General features: G+C 38.5%; 1 protein-coding gene across 2 annotated transcripts in view; it reads left to right on the top strand.

The window, feature by feature from the left end:
* The window catches only part of SOX5 (SRY-box transcription factor 5), a 1,007,084-nt gene that overhangs the window by 155,895 nt on the left and 834,421 nt on the right, over positions 1 to 16,768 (top strand). For both annotated transcript variants that reach the window (XM_069489787.1, XM_069489790.1), the window contains exon 3: positions 13,967 to 14,043. The gene's annotated coding sequence lies outside the window, so the exon portion shown is untranslated. The remainder of the gene's footprint in view (positions 1 to 13,966; positions 14,044 to 16,768) is intronic.

Below are 16,768 nucleotides of genomic sequence, written 5' to 3'. Positions count from 1 at the left end.
TTTATAATCAAATGTTGAATATCTCATGTCATTTATTGAATACTGTACCGAAAGTGAGAAACAATGGTTTTGCGCCATCGTAAAGTGAAAAAATCATTGAGTAGAACCATGGTAAGTTAGGGACTATCTGTACTATGTTTTTTCCTATATATACATACCTATGGTAAAGTTTAATTTGTAAATTAGGCATAGCGAGAGATTAACAACAATAACTAATAAGATAGAACAATTATAACGATACACTGTAATAGAAGTTATGTGAATGTGGTCTCTCAAAATATCTTATTATACACCCTCCTTCTCCGTGTAGGGACGTGTGATGACACAATGCCTACGTGATGGGATGAGGCGAGGTGAATGATGTGGGCGTGTGACCCAGCGTTAGGCTACTATTGACCTTCTGTAGTCCTGAATCTGTGTAGTCAACCCTCACTTGCAGTAAATACCTTGGTGTCACTCACTTTAGGGGATCCCTTGTTGAAGTCTTCACATCGGCTCAGTGCTTCGTGGTGAGACACATTGCCGTCAGTCAGAATACATTTCTGTTCGTGTCTTCCAGCCATAAATTTAATGACTTTTCCATCTTAACCGATCACTTACCATGCACAGCAGCCGTAACTTTTGCTATTTGAGTTACAACAGCGAACCTAGCATGAATGTCTTTTTCCTTCTTCACAATTTCACAGATAGAAGATTCAATCTTACTGTAGATCTTAGCAACCTCAGCAGATGATTTTTTTTCCTTTCCTTATTAAGTCTTGAACTTTCACCTTTTCACTTAAAAGAAATGCTTACAGCTTCTCTTTGTCATATCCAAATTGCCAGCGTCACTACTCTTGTGCTTTGGGGCCATTAGGAAGTACATAAGGGTTCCTTGAGCACAAGCACTGTGATACTGTGACAGCAGATCTGATAACCAAGACGGCCACTAAGTGACTCACAGGCGGGGATTGTATGCAGCACGGGGACACTGGACACAGGGAGGATTCACGTCCAGGCAGACGGAGCAGGACAGCATGAGATTTCATCATGCTACTTATGATGGAGTGCAGTTTAAAACATGACGCGTTTATTTCTGGAATTTTCCATGTAATATTGCAGACTGTGGTTGACCGCCAGTAACTGAAACCTCAGAAAGTGAAACTGTGGACATGGGAGGGACTACTGTGATTACATGCACACACAGTATGAATATATTATAGCTTTCTATTATTTATCAGTCCACTATTAGCTTTAAGGAATTATCTCTATTAACAACAAATAGCTATAGAAAGATCTCTGTATTTTTTTTAAGATACTGCTAATTCTGCTGTATCTTTTAAATCAAGTCTCATTTGAAATCAACCATTTTTAGTGGTCAGAGTTAGGAAACATGTTTGTGGATATAAATTTCTTTTACCTTGCACCTCTGCCCTGAACTCCAGACACACATTCCCGATGTCTGCCTGGCAGCTGCACGGGGCACACGTAAAGCTGAGTTTCTGGTGTGTTCCTCGGACTTTTCCCCCCAGAAGTCTTCCCCTGCTTAGTCACAGGCAAATGCTGTCCTTCCCATTGCTGGGAACCAAAACCTCCTCCTCCTCCTCCTCAACTCCTCTCTTTCACGTATACCCCACATCTAACCTCTGAGCAAAATGGCCTTCAGGGTGTTTCCAGAACCTGATCACCCCTCCTCATCTTCACTATTTCCAGTCTGGCCGAGCCACCATCATTTCTCACTGTGGCTGTTGGCTCCTAACAGGACTTCTGACCTCCTTCTCCTTCCGTCTTTTTACAGATCACAGCCAGCGTGAGTCTGTGATTAGGCAGATTATGTCGTCCTCTGCCAAGGCCCTCCAGTGGCGTCCTACCTCAGGGGACTCCTTGTTGTGCCCCCGGAGGAGCACAGTCAGCCCTCACCCCCTCTCCACGCTGACTACTCCTGCCACCATTGTCCTCCTGACGCTGCACCACCACTGCCCATTGCTCCTCCTCCAACCTAAGGCACCATCCTTCATGGGGCCTCTGCTTTCCTGTGGGGTTTCCTCCACCTGTGGTATGCTTTGATCAGATGCCCATGTGACTCATTCCAGCACTTTCTTCAGGTCTTGACTCAAATGGTACCTTCTCTGTGAGGCCCTCCCTCCTACCCTATTTAAAATTCCATCTAGCCTTCCCCCAAACACCTGCTGTCCTCCCTCACTTTTTCTCCTTAGCATTTCTCTAACTACCAGACACATGCGTATATATCTATATATTCATCTTGTTTATTTTTCGTCTCCCTGACTAGAATATTAGCTGCATGAGGGCAAGGGGCTTGGTCTGTCTTGTTTGCTGCTCTATCTCTAGAGCCCAGGGTGGTTCCTGGCAAATGGAGACATTCAATAAATATTTGTTGAGTAAATGAATAACCCAAGGCAGATTTTGGCTGGTGTTCTGTATTTGTGGCCAGAGAAGTCATAAGTAATATACATTGTTTTCTTCTGGAATTCCATGTAGGCAGCTTTGGGGTTAAAGTAAAATTCTTGCTAAATTATTTTTAGTATTCATTCCTACTCTCCCTGAAGTATTTGTCTGCCATGGTACATCTATCACATCCCTATTAATTAATCACAAGTCTTTTGAATCTATTTACCCAACTTTTATTGAACACCAAACTATGTGCAGGTCACTGTATGGGACTCCTAAGAGACATGATCTTCCTTTTTAAAGACACTTCCAATTTAGTAAGTAAGTAGCACATAATCGGCATAGAAGGGCAATTTTCGAATATAGGAGAGGGCTGTTTAAGGAGGCATTCATAGAACACTAATTCAGATTTTTTTGGAAAAATATGCCATCATCCCATCCACTGGTTTTCAGGTGGGAATATGTGACTTGGGTATTTTAAAAAAGATTTTCCATGTGATTTCATTAATCCACACAACTGTCCATTAAAAACTACTGACATGACAGACCTGTGTGTGTATATATTGTGCTTTCAAACACACTTGACACTCTATTTATCAGGGCCTGGCTAGTACACTCTTCCTGTATAATTAAAAGTTTGCTAACTCAAAGAAACATTACCAGTCTATCAGCATTGGGGTAACAATCTATATCAATATTAAAAGTAAATATATATATTTAATTATACTATTTGCTGTTTATGTAATAGAGTGTTTTCATTGTTTGTTTGGATTTTGGGTTTGTCAGTGAGAAAAGCCACCACCTGATCTGCAGCAGTGTCTGGCTTTTTGGGCACCTGTCATGGCCAGACTGCCCTTTTGCCATTTGCAGCTCGATGGGCATTTATGTGCCTCCCAGGTTGGGGTTCCTCCACCAGTGGTGCAAGCCCCCCCACAGGCTGCACTGCTCTTGCGCATCCTATTTGAGATTTCCTCTCAAGTAAAGATTATACTAGTGCAACGTTTACAGACTAATTTTCTTAATTTGTTGCATCCTACCCTATAGATGCCCTCCTTGGAAGTTTTATTTATTTCCAGTTTGGGTGGAAATTTTAGGGACTTCTCTTTCTGATTAGTTTCCTGTTGGCTGAACAAACTGAGAAATACAAAACTTTATTTCTGTTTTCCCTGTTCATATAAACCATGCTGTCATCGATTTGATGTCATTATCACTTAGCAGTCAAATTCTCTAGTTTTCCTCAGTTTACTCTCTGATGCACTATGCCTTCCTTTTAAAAAATATGTCAAGAGCACTGGAACAATTAAAAATGCTTGTCCTTGAAAATAAAAGCAACATGAGTCTCAGTCTGGAGGTGGGTTTATCTCTGAGTTCTATGAGTTAGATGCACATGATTTACTAGTGCTGGAACCAAATGGGTTGAAAATCCTTGTTTTCCCACCAGATGGGTTATTTTAAAATATCACAAAACTTCTGAGGTTATTTACATTACAAATGTGCTTCTTCACACACATCAAGAATTGAGTACCATGTTTTGACAGTAACTCCTTTATGAAATTATATGTTGCGCAAGTGGAGTAAAATTCAAGTCATTCTCAAGGGAGCAGGCTTATGAATCTGGATGAGGTCACACCTCTTTAAAGATGCAGTTTGATAATCCGACATCAAAACAAAGGAATTCTGTTAATCCTCTCACAAAAGTGCAAATTGCTAATCAGATCCCTGGGCTGGGCTAGCAGCTTGGTAAACAATGAGCTTGGCAGAAGAGCAACTTTGGGCGGATAGATAGCTGAGAGGCTTGGGATACCAACTTTGCCCCTGTGTTAGCCCAGTTGGGTCTGTTGTTTCTAAACAATTATGTGTGTCAATGGAGGTGGTTCTTGCAGTCATTATGTTCCTGTGCTTTTCTCCCTCCGTGTTAATGGTGATGCAAATCAATCTTCCTGTCCTTCCTTTCACTGCACTGGTGTATAGGCTACTATGCCCCTATATTCTTTTCCCTTGGATGCATGTGTCTTTTGAATTTTCATTACACATTCCTCTACAAGCCCAGAGGGTTTTCCTTCCTTCCCTTAAATAGTGTGGTGGCATTTGAAAAAGGAAGAATAAATCCTAACCTAACTGAAAAATGAATCTTCTTCTGGAAGGTGTAATAATTTGGACTCTTTTTTTTTTTTTGAAAGTGATAAAAACCCAATTTGAGGCAGTTTAAGAAAAAAGGCTGGAATTTGTTCAGTAAAGGAACACAAGGAAGGCAAATAATCAAAGAGGGGGAAGGACAGGAATGTCGATGGGTTTCAGGAACAGTTGGAACCAGGGAGTCACACTCTGTCAGGACTTGATCCCTTGCTCTTGTCTCCATGTCACTTGGAATGTCGCCTTTTCCCATTCTTGCTGCAATAGAGACTTCTCCATATGGGAGGAAATGTCACCATTGATGACAGCACTTGAAGTTTATAGCTCACTGTTTTCTCCATTCTACTTAAAGAAAATACCTCAGGGAAGGACTCTGATTGGCTTAGATTAGATCAGATGCTTGTTCTGGACTAATCAACTATATGTATTAATATATAACCTCATATTTGTCAGAGTCTACAGAAGGTGCTTGCTCTTTGTCATACTCTGTCTTCTTCAGACTTATTGAAATATGTAACCAGCCCGAAACATTCTAAAACCTGCTGATTGTGTTAGCATGTAGAATTACTTTGCACGTCTCAACACCACTCTTCTAACTTTCACTCTATCTGGCCCTCTTGGCATTTCCAACTTTCACTCAAACATGACTAAGAGTGCATTTGAAAGTGAGAAATACAACTTCCTCATTTTATAAGGGGCTCTCATTAAGAGAGTGCACTGTTTTGAATACTTCCAGCTAATTTCCTGTCTCCTATTAAGAGAGTGTTCATAAATTATTTGGGTGCAGTGCATGTTGGGAAGGAGCAACAATTAGAGTTCTGATTGTGGACCCATATTCCAATGGGTACGAGCAGTGTGCTTTTGCTGTAGTAGGGGCTGCAGTTGGCATATTGGTTTTCAGTCAGATGAATGATGTGGAGCGTGACAAATCTACATCTGTAAGAGGAGAAATGCGTCAAATGTAGAGGTTTGGGGCAGAGGATGGCTGGCCTGGTGGGGCCATGCTACCCACAGCCAGAGCTTTCTGAATAAGAGCACTGTCTTTTTAAAAGCAACAGGGGGTGAGGATTGAGGGAGTGCTCACAGCGGTAAGTATAACACAGCTGTGCTCTGTTTATGCTTCGGCTACAATAAAAAAGCTATAAAATGTGAGATGTCATAGCTCCACTTTGCTTTATTTATACTATTTCCTCTGAGCTCTGTCACACTGCACATTCATCTGCTAAGTTGCAGCAAGAATGGAGATTAAAATATCACAGCTCAAAATAGGAGTCAAGCGGAAGGAGATTCATCATAGCCCTATTAAAAATATGTAAATATGGGAATGAAGTCATTTTAAAGCTATACAGCGCTCCTCCTTTATGAGTTAAGATCCCTTGAGCAAGTGGTGGGCTATGCCAAGGACAGAGCTAGGGGACTTGTTCTCTATTTCTTCCACCCATAGAAATCCTTTTGAGATTAAAGACTGTTTGAATTGCAAATTATGTATGTTTTCTTATAATCACACCCAAGTTAATGATGGCAGGAAATCTGATACGAAACAGAACAAAAAAAAAGTTTTGGGAATAAAGGTTGTGTATTGTTCACTTGGCCAGAATTTTAAAAATTAATATATGAAATCTCCTTTTTGACCTCAGTTATTAATGAAATTTGAGAAACCTAGAAAAGTATCCCTAGATAGGAAAGTTCCAAGAAGGAAACCAAGATTCAGAGACATGATCTGACTTTCCAGGGTCCAACTACCAGTGATAAATCAAAGACTGGAAGCAAGGACTTCCGCCTAAAACTTTGCTGGTAAAACGACTTCTTTTAGCATTTCCTGGATCTGTAGTCCTGACAAAAATTTATTTAACTCTCTTTTCTCTATGGTATGCTTAGGAGAGTAAGGGATAGAGTTTTTAGATGGAAACTCTGATATATTTCCAATGCTATTAACAAGCCTTCTACACTCTCTTCGCTGCGCTGCTGAGTGGCTCTTGATTTTTTTTTATCTTATTTTCCAAATGTGCCATTGCTATTGTAGCAATAATAAAGACCAACACTTATTAGGTGCCCGCTGGGTACCAAGAATGGTTCTAAGTGTTCGATATGTATTAATTATTTTAGTCCTTACAACAACTGTATGCAGTAAGTATTCTCACATTTTACAGATATGGAAACCGAGGCCCAAGATCACACAGCTAGGGAGTGAGAACAGGAATTCCAACTCAGAGCCTGCATTCTGAACCACTGTTGTCTTTCCAAAACTATGTATTCGAAAAACAGCAGAAGGAGCCCTGGACTGAAAAAGTGGAGACTTGGTTTTTAGGCAGGGAGGCACAGTCCTACCACTACCTTAAGTAAACTAATTTCCTTAATCTGTAGAATGAAATGAATAATGATTATGTCCTCCAATTTCAATTTTGCCTGCATCTATGTACTGCTACCTTGTGATAAGTTTTTGGTAACTTTTTTTCTACATTCTTATTTAACTTTAGTTTCATAAATGGTTATGTTAAGTATTTCTGGTACAAAGTGATTCTAGAATTTCTTTTGTCATGCACTTTTCAGTGTGTTATAATTGAATTCTTTTGGATGCCATTAATAGAGGGAGCAGAGCTAGCTGAAGGTTTTCTAGCTGTGTGTACTTGAGTGCATTTCTCAGTCTCTCTGTTCCAGTTTTCTCATCTATAAGATGGGTATAATAAAAGTACCTCTCCCATAGGATGTTCTGAGAATTAAGCCAGATACGTAGTAAGCGCATAGCATAGTGCCTACTCATGGTAACTACTAGAAAATATCAAAGTGTTTGCTGTTATGATTATTATTGATCACCCGAGTCTCACTTAGTATCTGTTTCTTGCTCCTCATGCTACCAATTCTCTACCGTGATTGGCAAATCAGTTAACTTTTTTGTGCCTGCATTCACGAATTGGAAAGGTTAAGGGACAATAAGAATTCACCATCTACTTCAGGTAGAAATATTGCAGCAGGATGGAACTTTAGGAATTGTGTAGGCCAGCCCTTTAATGTGCTGAATGTAATACCCTGAAAGATCAAGTGACTTGTCCAAGAACACTCAGCTAGCTTGGTAGAACGTGGAGATAAAGCCCACAGATCCCAACTGCAGTTTGCAATATAACACTTCTACCTCCATAGATAGGTACACGCTTCCTCTTTTGTTACATAGGAAAATGTGGAGGTTCTTAGAATTTGTAAAAGGAACCACAATGCACATTTTAAGGTTTAAATTAGGCCAGTTGCCACAGTTTTTCAGATTTATTGCAATTTGAGATTTCAGATCATGTCACTTTTTGGCAGACTTCACAAGAGAATGCTAGGAAATATACTTTAGGCTGGCAGAGGAGTACAAGTGGTCATCTTTCTTATTGACTCTTAGGAAATTGGTGTTCTTGGTTCCTTTTGTATGGTGAGTGGGGTAACGTAATTTTCAATAGCATGGGAAGAAAGAGACCTGATATACTTACAAAAGGTAGAAAGAAAAAAAGATTTTTTTTTTTTTTTACAACGGTTGGAATAATTTAAATAGGGAAATGTCTGCTAAAATATTGTAATAATTTTTGAGACACATCTAATGGGATCCAAATTCGTACACTTTTACTGGAATATACAAGGAAAAATAGAGCTGTTTCCATGATCTATTCTGGCTCCTGAGCCCCCACCCTGCTGGGCAGGTTGAAAGGGAGTAAAACAAGAATACAAAATAGCGAATTGTTTTGTTCTGTTTGTTAGTTTCCCCATTTCCCTGTCGGGGCGCAGGACTAGGGTGGGGTGAGCGAGGGGCCTAGGGTGGGGAATGTCTGAAGCACCACTCTCAGGTGTCAGCCTGCACCTGCAGGACCCTGACAGTGCCGCCTCCTTAACTTTGTGTGCCCTCCTGGCTGCTTCCAAACTTCTCTGGTGCCAGCCCTGCCCCTGGCCCAGCTAAAGAAACCATCTCTGGGGAGTCTGTATCACCGTGGCTGGGGCGCAGAGTGTGCGTGCTGGTCCTTGTGCTGACCTCTGTATCCTTCCTGGCTTCTGTCCCGTGGTCTTGTCTCTACCTGGGGCCCTCTGTCCTTGTTGAATCCGCTGCTGATAGAAGTGGCCCCACCTGGACTTTGAGCCAGTGCAGCTGCTGTGACTGCCACTGCCTTTGGACTTGAAGTCCTTCTCTTTTCCCCATCCCGGGGCTTTCCCAGCCTTCCTCTGTGTTGTGCAAGCATTCGTGTGTGTCGCGGTGGAGAGGGTGGAGCAGAGCATAGGAATTTCAGAATCGCTGCACATGCATGCCACCTGTGAGGCATAAATAACCAATCTGAACTCAATCCGTCAGACGTTTACCTTCACCGGTGAGTTTTTATTTCTCCCTCGCCAGGCTAGATGGATATGAGGTGAAAAGCAGGGATTCCCTGCACCACGCCCACACCCCAAGTGATGTCCAGGAAAGAGGAGTGAGGCCACAGGGCCTTGGATTGCTTTTATCCAGCTGATATACTTCTGCCCAGCCCCTCAGAGCCTAAATATCAAGACATGGAGAAAGCCAGGACCGTGCCTCCAAGCTCTTCACCTTGCTTCTGCCTGTCTTTGCCCCAAATTGTCTCCCCTTCCTCCCTCGGTGTGTTGGAGTTTTCCACCAGCTCTGTTTAGCATCCATATTTTGCTTTTGTTTTGTGAAGGGCAATGTTTTGGAAATCTTCCCTGCTTTTTACTCTCAGATTCTGTCATTCAAGATTGTTGTCTCACTAAAAATTGCAAAGGTTAGCTCTGAAACTCAAAGCTGACTAGTGGCCAACCTTTGTCTACATGGTAGCCAGCCTCCTCCTGATAGGAGAAGGGCCGTCAATGCAGGGATGAGGGACAGTAAGAATGAGATTTATGGGATATGGAAATGCATTTGAAGATGTTTCAGAGAGTAACGCACCTGTTACAGGTAGCAATCACCTTAATTTGAAAAAGTAAATAATTTTAATACTCATGTAGTCATGGTTTAATAATCTATTTATATATATCAAAACATCACATTCTACATCATAAATGTAATATGATTATGATGTGTCAATCAAAAATAATATGAATAAAAAAATAAAATAGAGGGCATGCACCTGTAGTCCCAGCTACTCTGGCTGAGGTGGGAGGATCCCTTGAGCCCAGGAGTTCAGGGGCAGCTTGGGCAACACAAGGAGACCCTGTCTCAAAAATAAATAAATAAATAAAGTAATAATCTATTTATCGTGGTGGTATAAATACAGATTCAACCCAGTTGTTTTTCATACCATGCAAATGTTTAATAAAAAGAAAAATATCTTACTCAAATTCACCAAATTTTCATGAATCACATCACCAAGCTGTCAGAATTAAAAATAGAAAAATTGGAATTTGGGTGTCATTTTTATGGGAAATCTCAGTTTGTCATGCCATATAAAGTTTGGAATGATTATAACATTTCATTTGCTTTGTATTTAGTAGTCAATTCATTCCAGGTACCACATACTTTGGTTTATATTTATGTTAGTCTATTTTCTATAATAGACTGATAAATTGTTGAGTAATAATATTCAATTTAAGTATTTCTTTGAGACTTTGGAAGATTATTTTAAAATACCAAGGCATGGTCACATAGATGGGTACACAATATTGTTCTCACTTTGACTTTTAATTTGTTAACGTTATTTTTGCTTGTATTTAAAAATTAGTATAGAGCTATTATTTATTTGAAATATAAATATTCCATTTCATTTCCCCTCCCCCACCAGCATGGAAGGATGTACTAAATATTCTAAGCAGTGGATGAAACTGTGTGTTTGATTTTAGGTAGAGAATCTGCCTGCTGCTCCGGTGTCTCTGAGAGTTCCTGTGTGGCTGGTTCCCTGGAGTGTCTACTCTGGGCCAGACCACCAGGAGCTCATGACTAAGATAGTGGGCATAGGGGCGATGAGGAATTCTTGTCACAGCATACCTAAAATGTGTCAAGTACCACACGTTATTTCATGGACTGTAATTCCTTATCTCCCAGCCTAACTCCTACTCCCAACTCAGAATTCTCTCTTTTCACTATGTATGTATCCTGTATATCCTACCCTACGGAGAGGATTAGGTCCAGGTTACCTTGTCCCAAAAGGACCTACCCATTCATAACCATTTGTTGACTTTAGAAATTTCAGGTGCACGTGCTTCTGGAATTCTCTCCCTATATTCTGCTTATGGAAGATGCAGTCATGCAATCCCATGCAATTTTAATATAGTATGATAAATTTTGTTATATGATTAGATGCAGTGTTTTATGGGAGCATAGAGATGGGACACCCCATTTTTCCTGGGAGGGTCAGAGGGCTTCCCAGAGGAGTGAAGCCTGAGTTAGCTTAAAGATTAATCATGGTCTTCCAGTTGAACAAGATGGGAAGTATATTTTTGCAAGAGCAAAACTCAGCAAGGAGCAGGACCTTGTCTATCTTAGCCACCATTGTATCCCTGTCACCTAAACATAGACTTCAGCATATCGTACACACTTAAATAGTACATCTGTGAATGAATGACTTTATCTCAAAGGCCGTTGAAATTTGCCATTTCGATCAGGGATATCAGGGAAATCAAGATAAGATTTGTGTTTTAGAAAAAATAATATGTAGCATTGTAGTAAGTGAATGAAAAGGGAATGAGAGAGAGAACAACTATAGTAACATATTCTGAAGATATTCTACAATACCTCTAGGAAGAGATTCCTTTTAAATGACCACCGACCTTACTCCAAATAGTTAGAGGGTCTGTGTACTCTGTACTGAACATATGATAGTTTTAAAAGTTTACTTCAAGAAGGAACAATCACTGCCTACTTTCACTCCTTAAAAAGGCCTAAGAAAATTTGGAAGTAATTCACTACATATTTAAGAGCTGCCTTCTCTATGGTTTCTAGGAGATGGACAGTTGACTTTTCCAAATGACCTATTGTACAGGCAACGAATACAGCCTAGTACCTAGTTTTTTATTTGTAATTCATAGTGGGTCCATGAATTGTCAGTATTGGGAATAGTAATCTGGTGCTTATATGATGAAAGAAGCATAGCCCATAAGTGATTCGTTTTCAGAGTGAAAAACTGAAAACAAGCCAAAAAATAAATAAATAAATAAATAAATAAATAAAAGTCTTCCAGAATCCTGTGTTCCTGTGCAACAAATTATTACAAATTTAGTGGCTTAAAACTATGCCCATTTATTATTTCACAGTTCTGAAGGTCAGGAGTCCAAGCATGGCCTGGTAAGGTTTTTTGCTCAGGGTATCACGAGGCTGAAATCAAATTAGGCCAGGCTGAATTCTTGTCTTATAGCTCTGGGGAAAAATCTGCTTCCAAAGTCATTCTCTTGGTGGAAGAATTCAGCACTTTGTGGTAGTAGTACCAAGGTCCTTGTTTTCTTGCTGGCTATCAGCTAGAGGCTGCAGATAGCTCCTAGAAGCTACCTGTATTCCTTACCAGGTGGCCCCTTCTGTCCTGAAGACATCAATTGATTTGTTAAATCCTTTTCCTGCTTCCAATTTCCTTCATCCTTTGTTTTAGACTTCTAGACTACGATTTAAAAGATATATGATTAGGTTAGGCCCACCCAAATAATCTGTCTTAAATTTATATGTGTTATATATTTTTTACTTATACACACACACACACACACACACATATATATTATAATCACATTCCTGGGGATTATGCAGAGCGTATTCACCAGTTGGGAGGATCTTGGGGGCTGTTTTACTATTCTGCCTATCAAATTATTATTTGTAAAAAAAATTTTTTAACAAGGTTGCAAACAATCTCTTGCATAGTGGAACCAAAGCACTCAGGAGGATCACAAGAAATATATGATTTAATTAATATTTTGCTTGAAAACCAAATGAAGTTAATTTTCTTACACCTGACTTTGACAGATCTATTATAAATAAGCTTTAGAAATTTATGTGTGTGTGATTTATTCACTTCTAAATATTACTACCATTTACATTACCAAAAAAAAAAAAAAAATCCAAACCCCAAGAACCATTTCTATATCCACTATTGGGAATGAGGAGAGGGGGTAGCTTTTACTGTTTGTATAAGAAGAAATAAACAATAGCATATAATGTATACAAAAATATTATCAAGTCAAAGTGAGTTTTAACAGTGAAGTCTTTATTAAGTTCACTTGAGTGGTAAAGTAAGTTAACTTTCAAAGTCTTTTGGACTTTCTGGATTTAATGGAAGGTAGGAGAGTTTAACCAACCATACAGTTAGTCAGTGTCAAAGTTACAGAGAACCAGTTCTTCACATAAGTCTACTCTCACTTTTGATACCAATTGCAAGTTGAGGGGGTTCTCAAAATCATTCTCAGGTTTAACAATTTGCTTGAAAGACTCACAGAACTCATTGAAAGCTGTTATACTCACAGTTACAATTTATTACAGGAAAAAGATACAGATTAAAATCATCGAAGGGAAGCAATACTTAAAGTAGAGTCTGGGGAATTATCTAACATGGAACTTCTGTTCTCTCACCCTGGAGTCAGGACACATTACTGTCCTGGCACTAGTATGTGAAAATGTGCACAGAGCTTTGCCAACCAGGAAAGATCACCTGAGCCTTTGTTGGCAGAGTTTTTATTGGGACTTGACCACATACTGTCCACGTGGCTGACTTTTAGTCTTTAGCCCCTTTTGGATGTTGGTGTTAGACTGATACCATTAGTTTCTACTCCCTACTGGAGGCAAAACTGATATTGCATGGCTTCAACCACCCATCATAAATCACATTGTTAGACTGTTCAGTGGCCAAAGCCTTCAGGCAAACAAAGATGCTCCCATGACATTTTGAGTTCCAGGAGATTACCTTCTGGTAGCCAAAGGCAAATGCCTATCTCTCTTTGGTCAAGTTTAATTCTTCACTACACTGATGGGGAGGGAGAGAAAGAGGAAGACAGTATACTCTGTGTCAGGCAGTATGCTAAGCATTGTCTCCTTTAGTCCTTTGAACAACATTATTAGAAAGATCTATAGTTATTCTTATTTTACAGATAGCTGGATTTAGCAGGATTAAGTAATTTATCCAAGACCATGTAAATAGTAAATGGCAGAACCTGGATTTGGACCTTTGTTAGCCTAACTCCAAAGGACATGATCTCCAACACTTCACTGGGTTGCTTCCTCCAAAACAAGAGAGTATAATAATATGCAATGGAGTAAGCATTTAGGAGCAATTATTCTTGAGAACTGAGTTTTCAGAATAAAGTTGTCATTTACGTTTTTAAGAATGTGCACTATTCCTTTAATTTAATGTATCAATTATAATGTATATAAATTATATGTATAATAATGATACAGAGGAAGAAGGTTGATATAGAGGATGGTTATTTTATTCAATTCATACCTTCCAAATGGATTCCAATCAACACGGTATCATTTCATTAATTCAAACCCACTTATGGGGTGTGTGTTATATCCCAGGTGCTGTACTGGCCATTGGTGACCCAAAGATGATGAAAAATAAGTTCCTGCCCACAAGGAGTTAGCGATCCACTGGGGTATGTAAAATGTTTATTTTATTATTTTTAATATATTTGCTAAGGAAAACATAGCTGAATATGTAAGAAATGTTTTGCATGCAAATTTTACAAGCATTCGGAACAATCTTTTTTTTTGACTGCGCTAATGCTAAAGAAAGTTGATAATTTGGAGATTGTTTTTCATGTAATCAAATAAATGAATTAAACTCTTTCAGCTTCAATTTTTGTAGATTCCATAGAAATAGGATGGATTTTTAAACAGGAAAACTACTTTTTAAAAAATGCCACTGAGATTTGTATGTATTTCTTACACTTGTGTGTATTTGAAGGCAAATGAAAGGAGAATAGAAATGCCACTGAAACACATCACACATAACAATGTCCATTTCTTCTTCAAGTGTATAACATTGACTATTCTGCTTTTTGTTGGTCACTTCAGTGATAATTGCTATCTTTCATCATCTCCTACTTCATCAATTTCTCCAAATGAAAAAAGTCTACATTGGGATAAAGTAGGTATCCTTGCTTAGTTAATGTTGATTTTTGCCAAAATATGTATTTTGAGTCATGGTAAAATTATAACAGTTTATTTCAGCTTTTTGAGGTCTAGGAAAAAAATATTATAATAGTTTACGCTTATAGTAAACCAAGCAGTATGCTCGGAGTAGTCCTGAAGAACTAAATATAGTAAATACTATAATTATATACAAGAAATATTATATTCCAATGATACATTCTATATTTTATAGCTTTATATAGGGAATAGAATTAGAAAATAAAATAAGAAAGTTAAGTTGAACTTAACATCCCGTAGTTCATGAAGATACTACATAACCCTAACAATAATGTATTTGGGCATATTTAATAAGTGTATTCATATGCTACCTAGATTAAGCATCATAACTGCTGAGAATGCAGTTCTGATTTTTTAAAAATGTGAGCAAACCAGGAAAGAACATGTCTCTTTTGGCAATATGATTTTAATTTTTAAAAGCACTTATTACATAAACCATATCCATCATCTTTGCATAGATAAATGTTGTGGCAATTTTTTGAATGAACCTCTTGGTTCCCTAAAGAAATTATGGATACACTATAAATTTACAAATGAAAGGCCATTCATTAGAGTTATAAATATGAGGAGAATGTCTATTGGCTTTTGTGTATAGTTAGTACTGCAAAAGAATATAGATATTGTCATACTTACATGGTGTCATAACATTGGCAAAGTGTTGAGAACAACATGCAATATTTTTTGAATAGCGTGGCATTTCTTTGAATTACTGCTGGCAACAGAACATAAATCAGCCTTAATGATGGATATTCCAAAGATGTTTATTAATCTATTCATTTAATTTAAAATACTCATGCTTGGCATTTATAGAGCCAGTTCAAAGGAAGTGGCAAGTGCTTCTAAGCCCCAGCAGTTACTTTTAGGGGCCCCGTAATTATGTCAGTTAAGTCTGCTTGGAATTGAGATCAGAATGCATAAAAATCCTTTCCTACTAATCTATGCTAAAGATATTTGTTTAACCAAAATATATTTTCTTGTGTGTGTCTAAACAAAACCTCAATTTATTTCACCATTAAGTGAAACTTATTATATGACTTTTCTCTTTGAATACTCAGTTTTTAAAGCCTATTTTTCTTCCTCCCTTTTTTCCTTTTTCACTCCCTATCTCCCTTCTTCCCTCCATTTCTCCGTCTTTCTCTTTTTCTCAATGAGAAAATAATCCTGCCTTGTGTAAGCTTTGATGAAAAAGGACTAGAAAACTGACAAAATTCCTCTGGACTAAATTAATAAATAGCATATGGCATATGATTTTGACAATATGGAGTGAGATTAACAACAGGTAGAATGGACTGCAGTCAAGAGTGCAGAGAGGGAAATTTATGTTAGATAGGAAGGGTCAGAGAAAGCCAGTAATAGTGAAGCTGAAGAAGGAGTCAGCTATGCAAATGTCGTGGAGAACGATGGTATGAATGTGTGTGCATGTGTCTTATTAATATATGAAAAATCTGGGCACAGAGCTAACTTCTGGATTACAAAAATGTAAACATGACTCAATTTCTCTCCATCTCTCAGCTTCCACTAATACGGCTTCAGTCTCTGGCTTCATTTGGTAGCAAGATGGTGGCAGGAGCATTGTTTCCACTGGAACTTTCTCTCAGTCAAGCTGAAAAAGAGAGGGCCTCTTTCCCAGAACCCTATTGAAAGTCTCTTTGAACTAACTTGCTCTAATTACATCCCTGACTTATCCTGTGTGCCTCTCTGTGGAGCAGAAGGTAGAATATCAGTTTTGAAATTTTCCATGGACTAGGTGTTGGATTTGTACACCAGAGGGAAATGGGGTACTTTTAACTGCATGGATGCTACACAGCAAAAAAAGAATGGTTTGCAGCCCTGAAAAATCACAATGAGTACATATTTGTGAAATTCTGTCTATAATTCTAGAAGCTTATGGATTTCCTAGTGGATTCTAGGTTAGAAAACTCTAAAAGTGACATTGAATCAATGCCTTCTGGAACAAACAAAAAACAGCATTGATATCTATAGCAATCTAGGATAATGAGTTGCTACTGTGAATATTTCTTGAATAAAGAGACAAAAATGAGTATAATATATAACTTGTAGTTTAAATGATAATATTAAATTAGGAACAGAAAGAAGTTACATTGTTTTGTTAGACTAAAGTGGAAATGGGTGGTTCAGCCTGGGGTGGGGCTTTCTTAGTATTATTTG

The sequence above is a fragment of the Eulemur rufifrons genome, chromosome 16 (assembly GCF_041146395.1).
Source record: "Eulemur rufifrons isolate Redbay chromosome 16, OSU_ERuf_1, whole genome shotgun sequence".
Lineage (NCBI taxonomy): Eukaryota > Metazoa > Chordata > Mammalia > Primates > Lemuridae > Eulemur > Eulemur rufifrons.
This window is presented reverse-complemented; position numbering and strand designations above follow the sequence as displayed.